The sequence below is a fragment of the Sturnira hondurensis genome, unplaced genomic scaffold, assembly GCF_014824575.4.
Source record: "Sturnira hondurensis isolate 20B ecotype Veracruz unplaced genomic scaffold, ASM1482457v3 Scaffold0000022, whole genome shotgun sequence".
In the NCBI taxonomy this organism is placed as follows: domain Eukaryota; kingdom Metazoa; phylum Chordata; class Mammalia; order Chiroptera; family Phyllostomidae; genus Sturnira; species Sturnira hondurensis.
In genome coordinates, this window is record NW_028072653.1 from 2,250,400 (window position 1) to 2,275,751 (window position 25,352).

The window sequence follows — 25,352 nt, forward strand, 5'->3', positions numbered from 1 at the left end:
TGTTCCAGCGTGTTCAGTGAAAAGGACCCAGAGTTGCTTGGTGAAAGGGCAGGGCTATCACCACAAATCTGCTGTGTGATATTGAGCAAATTCTCCACCCTCTGGTCTCCTGTTGCCCATACGTAAAACCTGGCCATTGGACTAGATTAGTACACAGGCCAGTGCTGATGAACTAACTGGGAGGGGCTGCCAGAGCTCTGCATTTTGAAGGACTTCGAGGTCGCACCTGTGCCCTGATCCCTTAGGGACCTCTGCCTCAGAGGTTATACAGGGCATTGGCCGTGGGGAGGGGTCTCCCATGTCATGGACTCACCCTCGCAAGACCGAGGAGCAATGGCCACTGACAGCTTTCTCATCTTTGTTAGTTCACCCAGTCTCTTTAGGAGCAACTTCAGTTTCAGACTCAGGGTGGATCTTTAGTATCAAGCTATAAGGAAGAGTCCCTAGGTCCATGAGTGAAGAATTTGCTGGAAAAAACCTACCTTTTCCTTCCCAGCCCCATGGGCATCCACAGACTTCAGTCACTCCAAACTTCCACTCGTGCTTTTTTCCAGATTAAAAAAATTTAGAAGATCTCAGCCTATTTTTCCCTCAGTCATTACAATGATCAGAAAAATGAATGGTAGGAAGAATAGTTTTTTTTAAAAAATTAGGATTTTTCACTTTGGAAAGTAGGCAGCTTAAAGGCAATGGATAGAAATGGGTCAAACCACAACCGGTGAGCTCAGAGGGACCATGGAATTTCTGTGAAACCCACAGGCATGAAGACCTTCTTTGGCAAACTGATTGAAGGCAAGTACGTTTAGGGCAAAAGTCTTCAAAGTTTTCAAAGAACATTTTGGATTTGGGGGAAGCAGGTGGGGGCAGCGGGAGGAGACAGGGGTGTGTGTGGCGTTTGGTCAGGGGCCACTGGCTTCATTTCCCAACCTTCACCCCCCAGCCCCTCTTGCTTTCCGCTCTGTGAATTACACGCCAGATTTAGTCGGAGTAAACACAACAAGCATGAAAACCACGCATTGGATAAATAAAAGAAAGTACTGTTTCACATAAGAGATAAATTACCGAACCCATTATATTAAGGAGTATGCCAGAGGATGCTTAGGAGAAAATCAGCAGCTCAAAAAGGTTGGACCATTTTCCGATGGATAATAAACCCAATGATATCTAATATTACAGTGAGGAAATATCATGCCTCTTCCGGGATATACGCTTCAGGTGGAACACAGGATGGAAAGTCTAAACCCTCCGCTGCGAAACTGCTCCTGTATGGATGGCTCCCAGCTTGTTCTGAACGACCTTTCTAGAAACACCCTCGCTGTTTCCATAGTCCTAGTTGTTACATACTTCTATTTATTACATATTGCATATTTCTTGCAGGCTTGCTCCTGAGCTGGTAGGAGCACTGGAGAAGCAGCAAGTACTCAGAATTAATTAAGTCTGATTTACAAGGCAGCCTCCCTGACGTACGTGATAATTACAATCTCACATTAGTTATTATTCTATTTGCTTTGCTGAACAACACACACATGGGGGAAAAGTGTCATTCTTACTGTGATCTCAAGAATGTTTGGGTTTTCTTGGAAGTACTTCAGGGATGGCTGCAGGGGACAGAAGTTGTTTGGGAAACCAGAGGAGACGGAGGGTTGTAAGTGAACAATGCCCACCTCTTTGGTGTCACTAGTCATGACAAATACCTGTGATCATAATGCTGGTGGCATCTAACCTTTATCGACTCCTCATCTTTGGCCGAGTACTATCGCAAATGCTTTACATGTATTAACTCATTGAACCCAGCAGCGTTACGAAGGAGGTGTGTCATATCATCCCTACCCTGACGGATGAGGACACCGCCAGAGGACTAAAAGGAAGTGGCAAGGTCACTTCAGGCTGTCTGACTTCAGATCCTGAGATGTGAATGACTTACTTGATGGTGTCCAGTTCTTTAAAGTTCTTTAAAGAGTCCATGTTACTAAACCCTTGTAACTCCATCCCTTCTGACAGGAGAGAAAACTGAGGGCCACAAAAGTGAAGCAACTGAGTCAGTGTCGGATAGCTGGGGAATTCTACACAAATAGGCTTGGAGTCTGAAGCCTGAGTCAGTTTCTCCTACAGCAGGCAGATTCTCATGTAGAGCATAACATTATAGCCACTCTCTGTCTTCTCTACACAGACTGGGAAAAACTGATGGTTAGATGACAAAAATCCATCAAAGAGCATCATTGTCATGTTGCCAAGCACTCCCTCCATGTGAATTCCTGAGTCTCGCACACGTGGCATACCTGTACCCGAGAAGAAGGTTGCTGGGAAATGAATCTGATTTTGTTGCTTGGTCAGGGAAGGGACACCGAAAAACCAAAATCAAAACTGATGAGCTTTCGAGGGCATGTAATCAACCAGGGGAACAGATACAGATGTGAAATGGAACTTAAAGGTGATATACCGCAGGTCCTGTGGAAGACATGCTTAGGCACTCTGTTTTAGCACATGGGGACTTGTATGCTCTCGGGGTTTCAAAGTGCAACTCAGTCCACACTTACTGACGAAGATTACCCAAGATGAGGCCACTGATGTCATCCACGTGCAATTTCTTAGCAATCGTTGCCTCTCCAGGTCTTTGTGGATGGGCTGGCTGACCACTGAATGGCGAACTGCACCAGGGGAACCTTTCTAGAGGTGACAGGAGTCGGGAGGCCTCACTGGTCTGGCCCTGAAGGACGCAGGCAGCCGTGTAGCCCCTGCAGCCAGTACCACAGGGAGTACAGCAGGTGCCTCTCACCGGGTGGCAGCTCCTTGAATGGGGACTGGGAACTAAAGGACCCACAGACCCACCTTCTCTGATTCTGTTTCGCCTCATTTGTCCTCAGTTTTATTGAGTATGTTTGATGTCCAATAAACTATGCCTATTTAAAGTGCACAGTAAATGAGTTCAACGTAAGTATAGTCAGGAAATCATTGCAATCAAGATAGTGAATATAGCCATCACCCCAGACCTTTCTTTCTTCCCCTTTATAAGTCCCCGTTCCTCACCACCCCTGTCCTGCAGAAAACCTCTGCTTTGTTTTCTGACCTATAGACAATGTATGGTTTTTAGAACATTTTATAAGCAAAATCATACAGTATACAAAGGGGGAACCCAAAAAGCATCAGAATTATCTTTTGGAGGGCAGGCCCCTTGTTCTATAGGCTTCCTCATTAGGTGAGTGTTCTAGGAACCCATGTGTATCAATGTACCAGCTGGTATTGTTGTGAGAGGCTGCGTTTGGCTTCAATGATTTTTTTAAAGACTCTTTCAACACGTTTGCCTATTTCATGATGGGTAATTTACAAGCACACTACCCACTCCGTGCTGAGTGTTCAGCAGTTTTTGACCAACAGAGGCATGACTCCCATACTCCACCCTCCCTATTCATCTGATGGGTGACTTTTTTTTTTCCCTGGATAAAAAAAGTCCTCAAAGGCAAATGTTTTGCTGATGTGGAAGAAGTGAAACAGAAAACAACAGACACACTAAAAAGCATCAAAATCAATGAGTTCAAAACCTATTTTGAGCAGTGGAAAAAAGTCTTAATAGGTGCATTGCCTCAAATGGAGAGCACTTTGAAGGTGACTGAAGTTTAAACATGCAAGAATAAATACACATTTTTATAAATAAATTGCAGGGTTTTAAAGTCCCTCTACTGTGTGTGCTTTTTTGTTTTTTGGTGGGGGTGTGTGTCTGGCTTCTTTTTACTGAGTGTAAATATTTTCAGATTTATTTAGCTTGTGTGACTAATCTGTTCCTTTTGTAACAATATATACAACTTATGTGTTTACCTGTCGGTGGACTTTGGGGCTGTTATAAATAGAGCTTCTCTGAACATCTGCCTCTAAATCTTTGTGGGAATATATACTTCTTGTTTTTCTTGGGTAAATTCTTAGGAGGAGAATGACTCGATCAAATAGTGGGTATACGTTTAATTTTTGAAACACAAAACTGTACTGTTTCACAAAATGATTGTTATGATTTTTTATTCCTACCAGGAGAGTTGCAGTAGCCCCATGTTCTTGACTGTCCTCGGTAGGGTTAGTCTGCTTAATTTCTAACCATTTCAGTGGGTTGTAGTGGCATCTCATTGTGGTTGTGATTTGCGTTTTCTTCATGATAAGAAATGTACATCTTTTCATGTTTTTTTGTTATCTGTAAATTCTTTCTTTCTATTTGTGAAATATCTCTTCAAGTCTTTTCCCTAATTTTAAAAAGTGCATTGTCTGTCTTGCTACTGTTATGAGTACTTTATATATTTTTGCTATAAGCCCTGTTTTGGACAGATGTCGTGCAAATTTTTCTCTAAGTCTGTAACTTGCTTTTTTGTAACGCTGTCTTTTGAATTGCAAAGTTTCAGATTTTCAGAAATCTAAATGACTTTTTTTTCCTTTGCCAGTCCAAGCTTTTGTGTCATATTTAAGAGCTTTTTGCCAAGCAGAAGGTCGCTACGATTTTTCTCTTAGGTTTGTTTTTTTCTAGAAGTTTTATAATTTTAGATCTCACATTTAGATTTATGACCAATTTGGAGTTCATTTTGTTTATGGTGTGCAGTAATGTTCAAGTTTAACTTTTTTTCACGTATGACTACGTGGCTGACGTAGCACTGTTGAGAAGGTGACCTTTTTCCCATTGAAGTACCGTGATGCCCTTGTCAAAATCAATTGACTATACTCTTGTGGGTCCATTTCCAGGCTCTCTATTCTGTTTTACTGATCTATGTGAACAGACTTATATTCGACAGGGAAATAGTCCTGCTTTCCTTGAAGGGCTTGATAGTTAGAATCTTTTCATTGGCTTTCAAAGCTGACATGACAAAATCAAATGGCAAAAGGGGATAACACAGATGAGTAGGGAGCAGACTGGGCTAACATTCACTGGTGAGAACAGAGACATTGTACCACTCATAAGTGGACTGAAAAATTAGACGTGGTATGATTGGGAGATAGTCAAAATATGACTAGGTGGTCTTCAATCTAGGGCTGGCTTTGGCATTCACTAGTATTTGATCTTGAGTAGTTCACTTAGTCTTCTAAGCCCCCATTTTTAGAAAAGAGAAATATTGAAACAAGCCATTAACAGAAGACTTGCTAGTCGGTGTGGTAAGGATGGGGGTGGATATAAGGTAGAGGAAACAGAGATGCCATCGCTGTTCTCCCCCAACACCTGAAGGCTGCTCTAGAGAGTAGTTCAGTTCACTTTGTGTAGCAATGGAGCAGGGTTTTCCAATCTCAGCATTACTGATGATTTAGGATGGGCGGTTCTTCACTGTGAAGGGCTAGCCTGTGCCCTGTGGGAGGTTTAGCAGCATCTATGGCCTCTATGAGTAGCGAGAGTAAGAGTCCCCTCCCAAGTGTGGCAGCCAGTCTGTTGCCAGGCAGTGCCGAATGTCTACGGGGGCAGATCGCCGTGGTTGGGAACCACTGCTGGAGACGGTACGAATGGTATTCAGAGTAGTAGGCTTGAGGGAGACAATATCTTCAATGGCAGGGAAACTCAGTCATGGCCGCAAGGACCAATGGTAGCCTCAAGCTGCCTAGGGCAGGGGTGGTGTGAAAGGGGGATTTTCTAATATTATATGCCAACAGTAGGCTATAAATCACAGTGAGCATTTAGACACTGAAAAGATAGACAAAGTAGGTGACACCTGACCTTGCTAAGCCTCAATTTTCTCATCTGTATTGTGGGTACAATTATGTCAACACCACAGGGTTCTGTGAAAATTAAATGAGCTGATGTACATTAAGCATTCTCAACAGCACCTAAGAACTAAGAATATACTCGATATATGATCAATACTGTTATTGTTATTGCAGAGGCAGAGGCACCTGCAATTCCGAAACCTTTCCCAGTATCAGAAAGCTTGTGCCCCATCCATTCTCTTCCTGGCATCTCTGCAAGGGAAGGGAAAGGCCTTACCTGACTGAGCAAAGTAGGGACACAAAAGCCACTGGTGGGGACCTACTTCCACTTCACAACCTTGAAAAGCTTCAGTCTCCTTCTTATGCTTCTGCCTTCCTGTCTCTGTGTGGTGAGCGGATAAAGGCAGGCCTGGCCACTATGGGAAAGGCTGCTAGCCCCTCATCTTTTTCTGGTTCAATGTCCCCCAGGTGAGTGTACTTGGACCCTTTTTGAGGCCCGGTCATCACTCTTATCCTGTGGGCATGTTTCGGAATACTGGGGTCCAGATTTAGATAGGAAATAGGCAGAGAGTGGGGGTCAGGAAAGAATAGAAATGGAGACTTCAGTAAGCCCTATCCTTTTTATTAGAGCTTTGCAGCATTTCTACCACTTTTAGTATTGTAGTGTTTTGCATCCTTCCATGGTTAACGATTCTTCCTGGGAAGAATCGTACATGTTCTTCCTGGGAAACCCATCACAATGGCAGCAGGGCTGGATTTGGGTCTCTTATTGTCCCAGGCTCTATTACTACAAAATAACCATGAAACCAGCAACTCCAGCCATTAGAATTTAAAGAATTATAATATTTAGAATTTCTTTTACCAATTAAAAAAATATGCTCCAGAATCTGCAAAAGAAGGTTGGACTTGCCTTTCAGGGTCCTTTGAAGCTCTAATTGTTTTCTCTGAGTTTGCTTGATTATCTGACTTCACATTGAATTGTAGGCACAGGCACCATTAAGTATTTTGTATCTTTCATGATAAGGAAAGACCTGCCTGGTACCTGTCTGGTGGATGAATCTCTATTGTAACTTTTTTCAAAGCCCCTTCTGGCACGACAATGCATCCTTTGAGCAATACCATAGTCTTTAAATTGCATCACAAAGAAAACACAGGTAACTACGTAACTCACTCCAAGGCTCCAATCTTCTTCGTAAGAGAATCTGATGCATCTGTAATTACCTTTCACTGAACGTTAAAAAAAAGCACCTTAAAAAAAAAGATCCTTGCTTCACCATGTGTTTTGCTGAACTGGATGAACATCTGAGGTCTGTCTTAATCTAATCTTTCCCAACAGGAGAGTGTATGCTTTGTAGATAGCTCTAGCAACAGGCTGTGCAAGAACAGCCAATACATCTGTACCCAAAGGGATATCCTTCTGTCTGCTCTTTTCTGTGCTCCCTCCTATCATCTCTACACCAAGTTGTACAAACATTTTATTCTTCATCTTCCACCCTCACCAAAGGGGAATTGGTTCCCTTTCAGAAGCACCTTCCTCTGGAGAAAGGGAAGAAGGTGCTTTCCTCCGGAAATCTGATGGTCGGACCTCTTTTCTTCATTCTGTTTTGGGCGGGGCTAAAGCAATGCCTGCCCTGTGGTTGCTCAGGCTCTGCTCTGGGATTTGCTGGTTATCATGAATTCTGGAGGGCATTCCCGGGCATCCCTTGGGCATCCACTCTCATCACAGTTACGGCTGTGAGGCAGCGTTGAGGCCGTGCTCAGAGCAGGGCGGGCCCAGTCTTCAGCATTTCTCAGATGTTCTCACAGCTGCACCCTTAGGTAGCTGGACAAAGCACTACCCATTTTAGGGTATGACTCTCAAATTCCCCTCAGAACATAAGTCAACACCTCCGCTTGCTGCTAACAGGCCCTCCACAAACACTGAGCGGCAGCATCCCCATTGCAGCACAAGGAGGTGTGACGGGGTTTCCAAACTGTGTGCGTGCAACTTGAAAGGATGACCGAGCGGGCTAGACTCCTCACCCCAAGATCCTCCTTCCTTCCTGTGCACTCCCGGAGACGCAACACCCCTGCCGGAAAGCTGTTGTGACTGCCCCTCACGTCCCAGTCAACACAGTGAGGGTTTTCTACTTCCCCGGAAAGTGTTCCCATTCTCTTCATGTCATGGCACAAGAACGCCTCCAAGGAAACTGGGGGATCTTACGTAGGATTGGCAAGTTTTCATGTTCCCAGGATAAATATAAAAACTAACAAATTAAACTACCTTTACTCTCACTGAGGTTATTCTTCTGTTAAAGACACCGGGGAGGTCATGATCTTAGAATAAAAGATAGTACCTTAACTTACATAAATTTAAATTCATGAAAAACATAGGACATTTTCCTAACTTTTCTCATTTTGCTGAAGACTGACTTGTGGGCCTTTGCCCAGGACATGGTCAAAGAAAGCTGGAGTTTGACATCTGCCTTCGCTCAGTCTCAGGGGGAGTTTCTGAGTTTAGCCGAGAAGTTCCAGGCTCCCAGGGTCATGGGGTCCATATTCTAATCTTGACATCTTCTAATGTTCTAATCCATATTCTAATCTTCACATTTTCCTTGAAGTACCAGGACAATTCAGAAAAGTTACTGCTTTGGAGAATGCGAGAAAACTTGTTCTCTCTGACTTAATGCTTCTGATGTGCCAGGCACTGACTACACTGAGTGCTTACCTATATTTTAATCCATAAAAATAAACAACAGTGGTACTTTTAGCTGCCTTCCACAAATAATACGCCTGTGCTTCAGAGAGAGTGAGTAAGTTGCCTGAGCTCACAGTACCATTGATTGAATGGTAGTTCTGAGTCTGAAGCCCACACGTCTGACTCCAAAATCCGTAGTTTGGAGTGAAATATCCGAGGCCATGAAATGGATCATAGCTCTTATGTCAGCAGAAGCAAAATTCCTCAGAAAGCAAAACAAAACAGAAACAACAGGTTACCCTGACTGGTTCCAGGCTCCTAAATATGACAACGTTGATTATTTCACATAAACCTGGGAACGCGAACAAAGCAGTGTGTTCCCATGTGTTCGTGACGCTGAGGACTGGAGAGGATGCCCTGACCTTCACGAACATGGCAATAGCGTGAAAAAGGGGCTGTTTGCCCACCATGAACAAACCACGTATGCCTGCCATCCTGGGTGACTTCAAGGTACGTTCCTTTAAACACCCGTGTTCTGCACGTGGTGAGCCTGACCTTCAGAAATCTGACTTTCTCGTGCTCTTTGCAAGGAAACGTTTCCTTTTCCATCCTGAATGTTTCTCTCTCTGTGTTTCTTTGTCATTTCAGTCTTCCAGGTTTCCTTGAATTGGGTCCCTTCCCCCATCTGGTGCTAATTCCCCCCAAACTCCTCCCCAAGTTCACGAGTCTCTTGCTCCTCATTCAGCCGGGTCAGTCATTTTCTGCTCCGGGGTCCTGGTCACTGCTGACCTTGTCATCTTCCTCCTCTTCCTCCTCCCATCATTGTTATTTATTAAGCTTTTGCTATATGTTTGGAATTTTTCTAAATCCTTTACACATGTTGCCTCCTAGATTTAATTCTAATTCTTACTGAAATGCATATTCCCATTAAAAAAAAAAAAACCAAAACACAACTGTCCTGGCTAGTGTGGCTCAGTTGGTCTCTTAAACCAAAAGGTTGATGGTTCAATTACTGGTCAGAGCATATGGGTTTGGCCCTTAGTCAGGGCATGCACAGGAAGCAACCGATTAAAGTTTCTTTCTTCTCTCTCTGGGATCAATAAATATATCCTCAGGCGGGGATTAAAAATAAACCAGAAGACTAAGATTTAGACAGATTAAGCTATTTAGATGGTTGGAAAATGGTGGAGCTGGGAATGCAAACTGGCTGTGTCCATAATCCATGCTGCCAACGGTTTTCTGTCTTTTCCTCTTTATCTGGAAGACCTGCACAATTTCTCTGACTCCTGATACTCAAGCCCTAAAGCACGGTCTTTCTCCTCTTCCTGGGCCACAGGAAGTCCCTCTCTTCTGAACTTTCAGCCTGTACCCAGACAGAGGCATTATTCTACTCTGTTCCATGTGTCACTGTGTTGCAAGTTTCCAGACCCACCGCTGAAATGTAAACTAGCCAGGGATTCACAGGCAAACAGGGTACGCCCACTACAAGCACCCAGCTTTTATAGCCAGTGAGCACATGGACGGGTGGACTTTTTCTAGCAAGTTACCCAGGATGAGCCCGGAGCTTTGAGAGCATCCACAGGGATGCATTTCGGAAGCTGATGGGTCTCAGCAGCAATATTACATCAGCAGGCTCATTATTCACTCTTCTCTCCGCAAATGCCTATTGAGCACACAAGCTGCCTCAAGCCCTGAGAGAGGTGTGTGGGACACAGTGGGAAATAAAACAGATGATCCAGGTGAGGTTTCATAAAACAGGGGCCTCAGTCACGAGTTGGAACTCTGGGCATGGGACAGTAAGGGGTCATCTCCAATGCCAAGGACACACAAGCGCTCAGGAGGCTACTCTGACTAGCTCCCCTTCCATTTGCTTCCCTCTGGCTGCCAGAGGTTGACTTCCTGCTCGTTAGATGTGGCTGGAGTGGTGCACAGAGGAGGGACGATGATCACTGAAGACCTTGGCAAACTGCATTGTCTTGATACATTCTAACCCTTCTCCAAGCCCCACCTCTTCTTCCCCTCTCCCTGGAAAGGCTTCTAAGGCTGCTCTTCTGATGGACGGTGTTTGTTAAGGAGGTTGATGGAAGAGGTAAAATGTGCTTTACATAAGGTGCAGTACAGAGAAACTGGGGGAGAGAGGCGACACACATTTTACAATGGTGGCACACTGGACAAGGCCCACACCATTGCTCTAGTACATTGTCTACAGGCTCCATCTGCCCTAGTAATCTCCAGATAGGCTGGGCTCCTTCACAGCTAATAGCCTGCAGGTGTTGGAGTAAGCACCCCCGTCCATACCAGATGTCAGGGCCTAATTAAAACACCGAATGGAAGTGCGCTTCCCCAGGTGCCAAGCAACCCGTGCTGTGGTGCTTCTTGGGCCAGGCAGTGGGTAAGGCAGAGAATTCCACCTGGAGAAGCAAATGGCTGCGAGAAATCCTAGGTGAGGACCACCTCGCAAAGAGTAGAAAGTTCAAAGGAAACATTGGAAGCATCCCGTTCCCCTGGTCAGTATGATTTTCTGTTGGTTAGCATAATGCGACAAGTGTGGCTGAGTTTTAGACCACACAGGGAGGGACGCAGAGTCAAGGACCTAGGTTTGATTTTTGGGTTCTGGACTCATACCGGCCTGATCGTGAGCACGTTGCACAGTTTATAACTCCGCCTTGTGAGCAGCCACATCACGTGGCTTTTGAGAGGGGGGTCTAAAGGCTTAAGAGAAAAGAAGCTGCAAGAGCCGTCCATCAGCTAAGTAACACACAAAGAGAAGCGAGAGGAAGGCTCTGAGCTTGAAAACCCACAGAACCCACGAATGGGTGACAAGGAAGGTTTCTCACTTAAGAATTTAGCAAATCCCTCCGCCCCCACTTCTGTGCTAATGTTCTTTCTCTCTGTCTCTCTCTCTGGGTGCCCATTTCTCAGCCTCTCTTCCTCTGTCTTTCCTTCTCTACCTTCTTCCTCCCCCAACCCACACGCCTCCTCAGCTGCCTCCTTCCCGTTGCCCCATTTCTTGCTGTGATTTGAAAAAGAGTTGGCCTTGGAATGAAAAAGATCTGAGTGTAAGTTCTGGGCCTGACATAATTTCCATTTGTTTCAACTTAATATGACCCCCCACCATGCACCCCTCCATTCCCTGTCCTTATGCTGAACTTCAAATGAATTCAAATGCAAGGCACTCTCTCAACAAGCAAAATCAGGATTTTAAATCCTGGGGAGCTCTCAGTTCATTTCCTGGGGGACTTCACAGAGGACCGCCTTTCATTCAGGAGGGGGCGTTTCCCATCCTTCCTGCAGCGCGTCTCAACGTGTGTGACTTTTCTGTCTAGTGGGAGACGTGGTCATTGTGCTCAATACACTTTTAACAGCTATGCATTCATGTTAACATGAACTCAGAAGAAACCAAAGACTATGGTCTCATCGATAAGAAAAGAAAGTTGGTTGAAAAAAACACACAGTCTACAGGTAGTATGAACAGACGGCCTGCACTGAGGGCAAAAATCCTCACAGGGGGCCCGAGAGCGAACGCAGCCTTGGAAGAAATGAGTGCTGCCCCTGTGTTTACATCCCCACTGCACACTGGGTGAATAATGCCGTGTTCTACACCGCTCTTACGTCATAGACTACGATCTCTCCTCTGTCATTATCCTTTGCCTGTCCTTTTAGCCATCCCTCTCTCAAGTCACTGAGTGGTTGGAACATTCACCCACAGGGATGGAGCTGGGGTTGAATCGTGACTCGGGCCTCAGTCCTAGGGCAAGCACCTTCTAATGCTCCAGGATTCTAAAACAATGAGAACAGACTTTAAAGAGTCATGTTATGAGCTGTATATAAAAAGGAGTCACACTCACTCTTTCACTGAGTGGGTGAGAAAGTATATTTGTGGTAAGAAGAATCCTCACAGATCCTCCAAGGTCCCTGGTCCCTGATCCATGCCAGCCTTCTCCCATTCAAACAAACACTATACCAGGTATTTCTGCGAAGGGGTTTGGCAGATGTAATTCAGGTCCCAAAGTAGTTGACATTCAGGTAGAAAGATGATCCCGGGTCAGTGGGACTAATCAGGGGAGCCCCTCAAAGGAACTGGGCTCTTCCTAGTAAGAAAGATTTGAAGTGTGAGAGGGAATGGGTGGGAGAGAGATTTTCTGATACTGGCTTTGAAGACAGATGGATACAGAGAGCCACATGGCAAGAAATTAAGTGGACCTCTAAAAAACAGCTAGCAGGGAAACGGGGACTACAGAGCTACAAAGGCAAGAAACTGAATTTGGCCAGCAATTTGAATAGCTTGGAAGTGGCTACAGAAGGGAACACAGCCCAATGAACACTTTCACTTCAGACTTGTAGAAACCCCGAGGAGAGAACCCAGCCATGGCTTGCCTGGACCTACAGAAAATGTAACACAATAAATAAGTTCCTGGCAATGTGTCATACAGCAATAAAAAGCCAATACAATAGTGAAAGGCCTAAGTGGAAATCATATTATAGAAACATAGTATTATCATGTATTTAAATGCACTCAGCCGAATCATTCACTGTATTTCCCACCCTTAGACTGGAGTACATTTTACTACTTCTAAAAACCAAATCACAGTATAATAGTAATTGCAACGATATCTAACACTCACTGAACAGTTACGAGTTGTTCACTGGGCTCAGTGCTTTTCGTGCATTAAATCATTTAATCTTTTACAATCTTAGGATGTAGGTACATCATGAATCTGTTTTACAACTGAGAAAAAAATGAAGCCTAGCGAAATACAGAGGGCAACAAATATTGTCATTGAAAAAAGTCATAACTGACAGTTACAGAGTGTGCGAACAGTACATTTTTGCTTTTTTTAGTCAAAGTTGGAAGCTTTCCTCTTTCTTTTTTCCCTGACTTTGTGCTCATCTCAGACCTGTGATCTGGCCGCCAGCTCGCATTTCCTCATCCTCAGCCATGATGAATGGCACAACAAGGATAAACAGGAGGAGGGGGTCAACAAGAGCAGTATCGTCCTCGGACAGCTGCAGGAGGGGACCTCCATACTCAGCACCTTTCCCGGCTCGGAGTTGGCTCTCCGGGCAAAGGAGGTCTCCTGAATGCCGTCCCCAGGTCACATCGACGACACATGCCCTCCCATGCAGGGTTCTGTGCCAGGTGTGCTCTTCTGATTCGGTCATTTTGCCCTGGGCACAGTCCCTGTCTTCCAGGAAGCCACCTGGTGGTGGTGTGCGTGGGGTGGAGCTGGGATGCCTGGTGGAGCCGTGGCCTCGAGTCCTGGCAATGTGGCCTCTCCTAAGGCAAACCAGCGATGCTTTAGTGCACAGGTCCCCACCCTGCCCTGGGTTTGTGGTTCTAACTGGACCACGCAGTAAGTGCTTGGGCTCTGAACAGTTAGTTGCTAACACACTGTGGACCACATGGACCCTACTTGAGACATCCAGCATGACAACCATCTTGTTCTTTCCTTAGTTTTGTTGCCTTGACTTGTTGAGATCATTAGACTAGAAATGAAAAAAACCTCAGGGTGTTTGTTGTTTTGTTATTATCATTTGCTAATTGGTTCTGTGGGTCCCTGACCCTCAGGTGTCTCAGCCTTTTTAGGGCTCAGGTCAGTGGCTCCCCAAGATCACGCTAAGGACTTTTGCTAATCTGACGGCCTAAGAATCATCTTGGTCCCTGGCCGCAGAGATTTCAAAAAATATATATAGTCTTTGTTACTGGAAGCACCTTAACTGACTCTGCAATCGTCTGTCAAGGAGCGAGAGGTCAAGGTGAAGGGCATAAAAGCAGGCTGCACGGGACGGGAATGCCCATGGCCTGGCCACACGCATCTTTAACAAGTGCCTTGAGTGGGGCTGAGCTGATTTGGGAACCTGCGGGTGAGGTGGTATCAGTTCCAGCATCAGTTTCAGTCCCACTAGAATGATTCCGCTACACTTGGATGTTGCATTGATTTGAATGAATACTTCATGCACCACTTGTTAGGTGTATGGATGGTGCCATTTTACGGGTGAGGAATTTCACGCTCAGAGCCATCCATGTTTTTCCAGAGTCACACTGCTCGAAAGTGACAGATCCAGGTCTCGAATGGAATACTACCTGATCCTAGGCCACCTTGCCAGTTTCCTCTTCCGTGGCGTGGGGACGTGTTCTGGGTGACAGCGTTTCAGGGTGCCAGAAACCTCTGCTTCTGTCCCAGACAGTCCCAATCTGCAGAGCCTGACCTCCCAGCCCCTTTGATGTGTGATTGCAGAGTCTGCCTGGATGAAAACACAGTGTTTCCATTAAAAATGACAAAAGCCACTTAAAAAATCCCATACAGGGAGTCTGAAGCCTGAAGGACCACTTGCCACTGTGTAGAGGCATGCGAGCTTTCGTGAAAAGATCACAGCTCTCATACCTCCCTCTCCTGTGTATTCAGTCACAGACTCTTGAGGCAGCGTGTTCCTCCACAGGCCGGATGTGGCACGCCAGGCGTTCCTAAGGGGTCTAATTGAGAATGATGCTTCCCTCCGCTGTGGTTCATTAGAAGCTTCGCGGGAGCAACTCCAGGAGGCGGACGTCCAAAGAAAATGGCACTGGTCTTCCTTTTGGCCCAATGGGAAGAGCCATTAGAGGTCTTGGCAACTTCCTGCCAGCTAATCAGGAGGGAGGGCATCCCGGGTGGCACCAGCAGCGCAGAGCGCCCCGCGGGCGTCTCACACTTGCCCTAGAGACGCGGCGGAAGTCCACGTGCACTCCCAGAGCAGAGATTAGAGTTCTGGTTCCACCGCTTCTGTCAAATTGCTGTGGGACACTAGGCAGATCTTAGAGCCGACAGACCCAGGCAGGCCTAGGAGGAATGGAAAATCACCAACTGGGAAACCCTGCCGTGGGAAACCCTGCCGTGGGAAACCCTGCCGTGGGAAACTGCCTGCCGCCCCTGCCCAGGACAAACAGACGCCCGGCTGAGACTGGGGTCTGGGGTCGGCCTATCCGGCATAACAGGATGCAGCTTTAACTTGAGCCTGACAAGGTGTATCAAGAACAACGGTCAGCAGAAACGGCACCCAGCAACCGGCTCTGGCCAATCAGACGCTGACACCCCAACCAGTTACCCTTCGCAGGGTTTTACACCTAAAAACCCTGCCCTAAGAACAACCGAGGGAGTCTTAACCTCCCTAGGTTGGCTCCTCAACCTCCCTTGGTTTGCCCCACTTTCCCTCTTATTCCCCACTAATAAGCCCTGCTTCTTGGCTCGCTGGGTCTGTCTGGTTTCTTGAGTGGCTCCAACCTAACAAGAACCTTTGTGGATATTCAGAAATTGTACTTGTGTAAAGTGAGTTACAAATACTCAGTTGGTTGGTGTGCTGTCCTTGTACATCAAAGCTTGTAGGTTTGATCCCCGGTCAGGGCATGCACACAGGTTCTGAGTTTGATCTCCCGTTGGGGTGCATGTGGAAGGCAACCGATCAATGTTTTTCTCTCTCCCCAAAATCAATATAAATACATCCTCAGGTGAGAATTAAAGAGAAATACCCAGGGTCTGTCCTTCCCTTGGTGCTGTGAGGTTCAAATGAGACAGCTGACCAGCGACCTTTAAAAACAATGATGTCCCATCTGTGTGGTTCCACCAACTACGCTTGGCTCACTCAGCACAGCCCCGGGTGGTCCTTTATGTTTTCCAGGGGTGACTGTCCACTTTGGGGGGGCAGCTGGGGAGCCAATCCTTGAAAGACTTGTTGCTTTACATTTCTTCGTTCCCGGTTGCAAATAAGAGAAGAAACCTAGCCTTTGTTTTGGCTGTGCGCTCTCTGCTGTAAGTAACACAGACCTGAACTCAGGCTCCAGCTGGGTTTGGCTTTGTTTGTGAAGGGCAGGGCCTCTCTGTTCTCGGCAGGGAGGTTCTCTTCTCTGCCCTGTTTTTAACTCCTGGTCAACAATCTCATGGTGCCTCAGGGTTGTGCAGACACTTTGCTGGCTGGGAGCTGTGAGCCATGACATCTTACTCACTGCCAGCATCCTTGGCTCGCTGGACACCCCCAGGCGCCTAAAGAGATGCAGACAAATCTTTGGAGTCAAAGAGGCAGATCTGAGTTTGTTTGACTCCTTTGAACACGGTCCTGTCTGTGATTTACGGTTCTGCAGAAGGCACCAGACTGTGGCTGTGTTCATCAGCCAGTCTCCGGACTCTGCCTCTGCCTGTATCTATTCAGGCCACGCTGGTCTGCACCCGGACAAGTCAAGCTTCATTTTCACAGGCCAAAGGGGGCAGGGACCTGCCACTGGCTGACCTGCTGGTGCTTGCCCCTGGATGCAGGGGTTCTCGAAAACATGACTGGATAGAGTTTAGGAGAGCAGAGTTCATCCGTTTAAATCCTGCAGCCTGATTATAGGTAGTGCCCGATTTCTTCATTTTCCTGGCTAAATGTCTCTTCTAGTTTGTTTTTTTTTTAAACACTTGGAAGTAACTACAGGAACTCTGGGCACAAAAAAAGGGATACACCTTATATGTGATTACAAGGGAACTGTAGCAGTGACACAGCTTCTTGTCCTAGCTCTGATCCCAGTCCTGAGCCACCGTGACTTCTTGAAGACAATGTAACAAACCGTGCGGAGCTCAAATCCCAGCTCCACCATCTTCCAGCTATATACTTGTCTTCCAGATGAGTCATTCTGCCTTCTGCAAGCCTCAGATTTCTTATCTGTAAAAATGATGATGATAATCGTAGCTGCCTCACAGAGCTGCAGGAGAGATTAAGTGAGTGCCCAGTAGCCCCTGATAAGTATTAGCTATTTCAGTTGCCATCAAGAGCGTCCAGGGGGCACTTCAACGAGATGCTGGGGCAGCTTCACAGAGGCAATGTCATCTGCCTCATTAGAATGTCAGCTCCATGAGGACCCAGACTGTGCGTTCCTCACTTGCTGCCCTGCTCCCAGTGCTTGGGACACAAGGCTGAAGAATTGAGCAGATGGGCCTACCTTGAAATCCCAGCTCGAAGCCCAGTTCTGCTACTTGTAGTCTTTGGCAAGTGGTTCACCTTGCTTGCTTCCTCAGTTTGCACCTTTATGAAGTTGGAAGAAACCACCTTGCAGAGACAGCTCCAAGAATAGCCAGCTGGGACTGTGCGTTTACTCTGTGCTGGCACTGGGCTAAGTGTTCTCTGCGGGCTGCCTGGTTTGACCACCACAACAGCCCTTATGTGGTTGGTGGGGTTACTGGGTTATTAAACATTTTTTGTAGATCGTGTAGCTAATGTTCAGAGACATGAAGGACATGTCTGGGTGACACAGCTTCTGAGAGATGGAGATGGGGTCCCCAACCAGTTAGACTGATGCAGGTCCTGTGTTCCTCAGCACAATGTCTGTGTCTCATAATGATGCCAGAATAGAATAGGAGCTCAAACGTAGCTTCTGCTGCTGCTGTTATTATTATTAAAACAATACACTCGCCACCCCTACACTTGGTAAAAGGAAACCATATAGTCAGCCTAGTCATCCGCGTGCTTATAACAATTTGTCCTCAGGAAAAAAAGTCCTGCCCAGTTGGAATTCCAGGATTGATTTCCAGGATTGAATTCCTGGCCAGAATACTGATTTGAAAGGCAAAGCAAACACGTGCATTCAGAAGGCATTCCAGTTGGGCAACTGTGAATAGTTCCCAGTTGCAGCTGGCCAGGCAAGCAAGCGGAAGGGGCGGGTTTCCACATCTGGCGAGTTCCGACTGATCAGGCACCACGGGCACCAAAGAGAGCAAGGCAGGTGCCTGCGCCTGACACCGCCCTCCCCCCACGCAGGACGGCACATTGCACAGCTGGGGAAAGCTTGTGGGGGGGAGGGGGCATCTCAGAAGCCATCTAGTCTTACTGAGAAGAGAGGACCAGAGAGAGAGGCAGGGAGATTCAGAGCTACAAAAGTGACGGTGACAAAGGGTTGCTGATAAAAGGACTGCTTGAATGTCCTCGAGAGTTCGTCCTCCGGGTGGATGCCTGGCCAGCACCCAGTCCCCCATTTTCCGGTGACAGTTTCTCGATTTGGGGAACCACCCACACGGCTCAACTACATGGACCTGAAAGCTGCCAAAGTGGTTCTTTTAGGGGAGCGATGTGGAGAGGTTGGACAGTGCCTCTGTGGAACGCTTAACTGTCACTGAGTCTCCCCAATGCATAAAACATTTTTTTTGTACCACATGCACAAGTTACCTCTTTAAAAACCATGCACACAATTTTTAGACAATGACAAATAGGTCTTTAATAAAGGATAGCACTTCACTTGGAAGCTGCATCTGAACTTTTCTCCATCCCTTAAGCCTGATTAGGAGCCAGATTGAAAGACAGTTTTTTCCCCCTCCCATAGTGAAGTCCCGCAGCTCTGAGGGTGGAGGAAGGCTGCTCTCATTTTGTCTTTAAGGGACTTGATGACACCAAGTGAGAGGAAGGAGTTGTCCAAACACCTACTCATTCGTTCTTTCTCCCAACGCCCATCATGGGGCGAGGAGGAGGCTGACGGTTTGTCCCTGTTTTAAGTGGTTGGGCAGCAGAAGCCTCCAGCTCCATCTCCAGTCAGCCCACCTGACTGCTCACTAGGGAACTGCGGATGGTAGAAGTCACAGCTGGAAGGGCGCCAGCTCCGCAGTCTCCAATGTTGGACTTACCCAAGGGAGGGCGAGACACCCATTAAGGAGTGGATAAAAGAATTTCTAGTCACAATCATTTTTCAAAGTAAGCTTTACTCGTATTTAATTATAGATTAAGAGGCACTTTACAAATATATATGCATGTCATAAAAGTGTATTCTGAAAGATTTTGCTAATAGAGATTCATGGTCAAAACATTTTGAAGACTGTTCAATAGGATTATTCTGTTTTTGCTATCCTCACCTGAGGACATACATATTGATTTTAGAGAGAGAAGGGAAGGGAAGGAGAGATAGAGAGAAACATCGATGTAAGAAACATTGATCAGTTGCCTCATGCATGTACCCCAACCTGCATGCAGGATCGAACCTGCAACCTAGGTATATGACCTGATTGGGAATCGAATCTGTGACCTTTTGGTTTATGGAATGATGCTCTAACTAACTGCGTCACAACTCCCAGGGCTCTATTTTTTTTAATCTCACCCAAGGATATATTTACTGATTTAGAGAGAGGGGCAGGTGGGCGGGGGGGGGGAGGGAGGGAGATAGAAAGTTTGAGAAATTGAGAGATTGAGAGAGAAAAACATCGACCCATTGCCTTCCATATGCACCCCAACGGGGGACTGAACCCATGACCTAGGTATGTGTACTGACCAGGGATTGAACCCACAACATTTTGGTACATAGGATGATACTCTAACCAACTGAGCCACCTGGGCAGGGCAACGCAATAATTCTAAAGATTATAAAAGGCAAGTGACAATAACATCAGCCTTAAAGTCAGATGGATGTGAGTCAAAACCCCAGCCGTCCCATATTAGCTGTGTCATCTTGAATAAATGACTTTATGCTCGCTTCTTCACTTGTAAAAGTGTGAAAAGTGACAGTATGTACCTTAAAGGTCATGGTGAAGATTAAATAGGATAAGATGTGCGTGGCAGGTTGCTCGTAAGGTGGTTCCCAACAATTCCCACCTACGAACGCTTACACTCGTGTATAACTCTTTCCCCTTGAGCAGACACAATGAGTTACCTCTAATGAACGCAACAGACAAAGGTGAAGGGATAACACTTCCATAACCAGGTTATAAAAGACTGTGACTTTCCTCTTGCTAACATTCTCTCTCACTCTTCTTGCAGACCTGTCCTCTCAAGAGGGCAGTGCGGCAAGGAACTGAGGGCATTCTCTGGACATGAGCCAGTGAGGAACTGAGACCCTCGGTACTATACCCTCGGTACTATACCCTCGAGAAGTGCGATGCTACCAATGGCCACATGAGCGAGCTTGGAAGGGGATCCTTCCCGAGTCCAGCCTTTGAGTAAGACTGCAGGCCTGGCTGATACCTCGGCTTTGTCTTTGTGGGAAACTCTGAGACACAGAACCAGAAGCACTGCTCAAACAATTCTGATTTACAGAAATGGTGAGATAATAAATATTATTTTAAACTAAATGTGGGGGTAAGCTGTTATTTGGCAATAGGTAACTAAGCCAGCAGGCAAGAGACTTGACATTGCATGCCATGCAAAGGTTTAGTGAATGTTGGTATGAAACATTTCTCCATCTTTATTCCATGCCAACAGCAGACATCGCTGGTTAATCACAAACACTTTTTTCCTGGTGAGCCCAGATGCAGGCTCAGAATCCTTCCTAACACAGAACTCCAGGAAGTCATCAATTGCACAGATAGAACTTATATGCCAAATCTGTCAATACCTCTTAACGCTTCACTGTTTCTCTTGTGCAATGTTCTTTTAATGGGAGACGAAGACTTTCATCATGAGAGGTATGATGAAAAATTATTAGAATAAATCTGTAAAAGTATATAACATATGAATGGCTGGCATTGTGTGTAGTCCGAATAGTAAATTTTGCTTGAGGTAAGACAGAGAGTGTAAGAGCGCTGGAAACCTTCAGAGAACAGGGGAGGCAAGCCCAGAAGTGGGGGCGCTGGGAGCACCAAAGCTCCCCTTATCCTCACCCTCATGTTTACCATGGTTTGGCCTCACGGTTGGCCTGCCATTTTGAACAAATGAAGGAATTGAGGGAAAACTGCTTTGGAAATGATAAAATGCTCTAAGGAGTAAATGGTTGTTTGTAAACAGAGAAAATATCCTTCAAATTAGCCTGGAAGATTTTCTCCGCCCATGATGATAATACTGTAAGCTACTGACACAATGTGTGTGTAGTTATCCTCTATTTCACGTGAGCTTCCTTTTGTTGGTTAAAGCAAGGAGATATTTTGGAAACCAGATGACAGTGAGAATAACCCAAGGGGTTGTCCTTTAGGTGTGTGTGTGAACCAGACACCCAAGGGTTGTGAGAAAATGTGCATTCCTAAGGAACTGCCAGGTGATGTCAATCAGTTAGCCCAGTAGCAACCTTTCTTCTCCTTAGAGATGGTTTGTGGATTTCTAGGGTCATCACGACTCTACGTCCAGGAGCCAATGGAATGGTCAGTGGCTGATGGGTGTAGGGAGTCTCTGTCCAGCCAGCTCTTTGGCTGACCACCAACATGCAGACAGGCTCCGTGGGGCAGGGAGCATGGCAACGGCCCTCACTGCCCTGGGAAGGATGACAGAATGTGAGAAAATTAGGTAAAACCCTGCATGATAGAACAGGAAACATTTTTGGAAATAAAAAAAGGCAACTTTGTGTTTTATAGAAAGAGAAAAACAGTCTCATCCTTCCAGTGTGTTTTGGAGCAAATCAAACTGGCCCAACATTACAGAACCCATTCATTTTGCGACAGAATTTAGTATGAAGTCACACCTCCAAGTTTGTCCCTTCTGTGATTTTCCATAATCTCAAAGCAGCTTATCTTGTTTAGGAAAAGAAGTTAAAGGTAAAAGTTAATCAAATACTGGTCATAAAAATAGTTTGACCCTACCATCAGGGGTTGAGTGAATTATGTTAAAGATGAACTCTGGACTGACAGGGATGGGTGGCCGTTTACAATACCCGCTCCTTATAGAGTACTCCCTGAGACAGAAGAATCTGCTAGTGCCCTTAAACAGTGGATACATCAGCCTCTCTACTCCCACTGTTGCGGGCAAAACAGTATCATAGACACAACTGGTACTGGGTGAGAGGATTAGAAGAAAATAGATTCTGTAGACATTTCACTCTTTAGGAACTTCCTTCCAACTCCCTTTCCATCACGCAGCATTTTCTATTATAATTCACTCACTCACCCCCCAAAATACATTCACACAGTAACGTAAATATGCAGGGCATCTGCTGTACATCAGTGAACAATGGGAAGCCAGACCTGGCTCCTACCCATAGGGTATTTACAGTCTAGCACAGACAGACATTACTCAAATGAACACAAAAATAAATGATTGCTTGTGATAAATGAACACAAAAATAAATGATTGCTTGGACCAAAAAAAGAGTAATTCTCTTTTTTTGGTCCATCATTATGCAGGATATAACAGCAGCAACGGCGAAGTTCACAGCAGGTGCACTTTGTTCCAATTTTCCTCCTCCCATCACTTAACCTCTCCCTTCTGCAGAAGCTCAAGGCATTGCAGGCGTAGCCAGAGTCTCCAGAAGGTGCTCTGGTAGCCCAAGGGCAGTGTCAAGATTCTAGTTCTCTGTNCAAATGAACACAAAAATAAATGATTGCTTGTGATAAGAGTAATTCTCTTTTTTTGGTCCATCATTACGCAGGATATAACAGCAGCAACGGCGAAGTTCACAGCAGGTGCACTTTGTTCCAATTTTCCTCCTCCCATCACTTAACCTCTCCCTTCTGCAGAAGCTCAAGGCATTGCAGGCGTAGCCAGAGTCTCCAGAAGGTGCTCTGGTAGCCCAAGGGCAGTGTCAAGATTCTAGTTCTCTGTGACACAGCCAGCTGACCTCTCACTGCCCCAGAGATCACCCTCGGAGGAACTTGGCTCAAGAGAGAACCTTATGTGTGGAGGAAAATCTCTGTGCACAAGGATGATTGGTATACTTTAAAATAGTAATAATAGAAACTAGTAATGACATATCTTTCAATAGAGAATTGAGTCAATAAATGCCCATTCATTCCTAATACGTAATATTAATCAGTGGTAAAAAATGGTACATATAGCCCTGGCTGGTGTAGCTCAGTGGATTGAGCGTGGGCCTGTGAACCAGACGATGACAGTTCAATTCCCAGTCAGGGCACATGCCTGGGTTGCAGGCCAGTTCCCAGCAGGGGACGCACAAGAGGCAGCCATACATTGATATTTCTCTCCTTCTCTCCTTCCCCTCCCCTCTAGAGATAAATGAATAAAGTTAAAGAAAATTTAAAAAATGGCACATATATAAACACACACACACTGCAAATGCACAATATCTGTAACCTATTGCTGGGTTTAAAAAGCAGGTGAGAGAATAGCTTGTATAAAAAGGAATCCAATTCATGTAACATTGCATACACATGTGTTGAGTTTACACACATATGTACAATCTCTATTGTGCATATACAATATATAAAATGATATATGTACATAAAATTAGTAATAGAGCTCCAGAAGGATTTCTATGTATTTACACATCATTATCCCGTGTCTCGGTCCTCACTGGGGCTGACAATAAAGTCAAGCTGCACTGAATGGAGATGGTCCACATTAGCCGGTAGCGTATTTCTGCTGTAGCTGAGACCTTTGGGGCCCAAGTCAGGGAGTGGTGTGGACATTTTAAGTAGATCAATGAGAGAGAGATTTGGGGCACTCTGATCACTTCCCATAAATATTCAACTCTAAGACCACGGGGAGCTCACAGATGACTCTCAAAACTGAATGGAGACATCTGAGAAAAATGTTATTTTCCTCCTGCTGCACAAAGTAACGGCCGATACCTGAATGACGGGAGTCAGCGCACGATGAATAGTGAATCTGAGAGTCATTTGAATACAATGAGCTCCTACTGCTAATTTCCAGGCATTGACCCAAATGCTTTGGCTTAAAAAAGCCTGGGTTTCAGCTTTTCTTTTCTTTTGATTTCTTTTCAGACAGGTGGAAGGTTTTATTAAGCAGTCAGGATCTATAGAGTTGTGCGCATCTCTGCGATGATCCCAGGAAAATTAAAAAGTCAAATTAGCAAGGCATATTTAACGCTGCTTTGTAGTTTGTTTTTTTAAAAAGTTGGCAGCAATGTTTACTCTTTGAGGGGGAGTTTATAATTATGCAAATTGGAGAAGCAGTCTGCTTATGGTAATGCCTTGGGTTTTATATCCAGAGTCAAATTATTTCTAAACATTTCTCCAATTTTATTCATGATGTGGCGGGGAGGTAAGCCAAGGCGAGGGGCCTGCTTTTCCTCCAGTGGCTCAGGATATATATGAGGCCTTTGTCAGGACCATTCATCCTTCCTTTCTCCTTTTTAACAAGACTTTAATTTTGTTCAGATATTCACTGTCCTCCATGTGGCCATGTGCCTCAGGGAATGCGGGCCCCAACCCAAGCCTGGGAAGGGACGAATGATCGGCTCAGACCAATCATGGCTGTTCCCATCTGCTTCACCAGGGACTGATTTAAGCAAGGGTATGTGCCAGAGTTCTGGCCAAAGGGACAGCCCCTGGAGATGTCAGAACGCAGATTTTGGTGATATTTTCGAGCTATTCAATGAACCAACCATGGAGCTTTCCTAATGCAGAACTTATTACTATGAGAACTAATAACTTTCGTTCTTATTATTGGGGCCATCATCAGTCTGTGTTTTCTGTTACTTGCAGCCGAGAACACATCTGAAGTGATCTGTACCTTGACAGCTCCTGCGTTACTCTGAGGACCGAGTGTATCCCTGTTTTTATTTCTATCCTCACCTATGTCTGTACCTCCACCGACCTCCACCCCTCTGCCTCTCCATCTGTGTGTAACACACACAGGAGAGAATTAATTCATATCCTTGGGCATCTGCTTTACCAACAAGGTTGGCTGATATTTGTTTAAATGGGTAGAAGGAAGGAAGGGTAGTTTAACATAGCCCATCTTGGTGCACCAGAGAGGAGTCCATTTTGCAACCAATGAATAATAGAAAGAGCGACTCACTGTTCACACCCCTGCTTTCATCAAAACGAGTGCTTCCAGTTCCAACCCTCCTGATAAAGCAAGCCTGCAAGACATGAGAGAGAAAATAAATACTAAATGCACCATCTCTTTTTGGCATCAGGCAGTAATCATGTATTTTGCCTTTTCCTCTTTATCTGGATGGTTCCAGCTCTAAACGAACTCTACAGATCAGGCTGAGCATTTTTCCACGCAGCTGTTTGAACAGGAACGACTTATTCCCACCAGGGAATCAGGTCTGCTGCTCGACCTGCCGCCCTCCGCCATGTACATCATGTTCCCACAGACTCCAGCTAAGTGCCTGATGGCGCTATGGAAGGCGTGCTGGCCCAGCCAACTCAGTGCATCTCATCTTCCTGGCCACTTC

General features: G+C 45.7%; 1 protein-coding gene across 1 annotated transcript in view; it reads right to left on the minus strand.

Annotated features, from left to right (window-relative positions):
* Window positions 1-25,024, minus strand: part of ATP10B (ATPase phospholipid transporting 10B (putative)) — a 145,007-nt gene extending 119,983 nt beyond the window's left edge. The window contains exon 1 of the mRNA XM_037032259.1: window positions 24,968-25,024. The gene's annotated coding sequence lies outside the window, so the exon portion shown is untranslated. The remainder of the gene's footprint in view (window positions 1-24,967) is intronic.
* Between the last annotated feature and the right edge of the window lie 328 nt (window positions 25,025-25,352).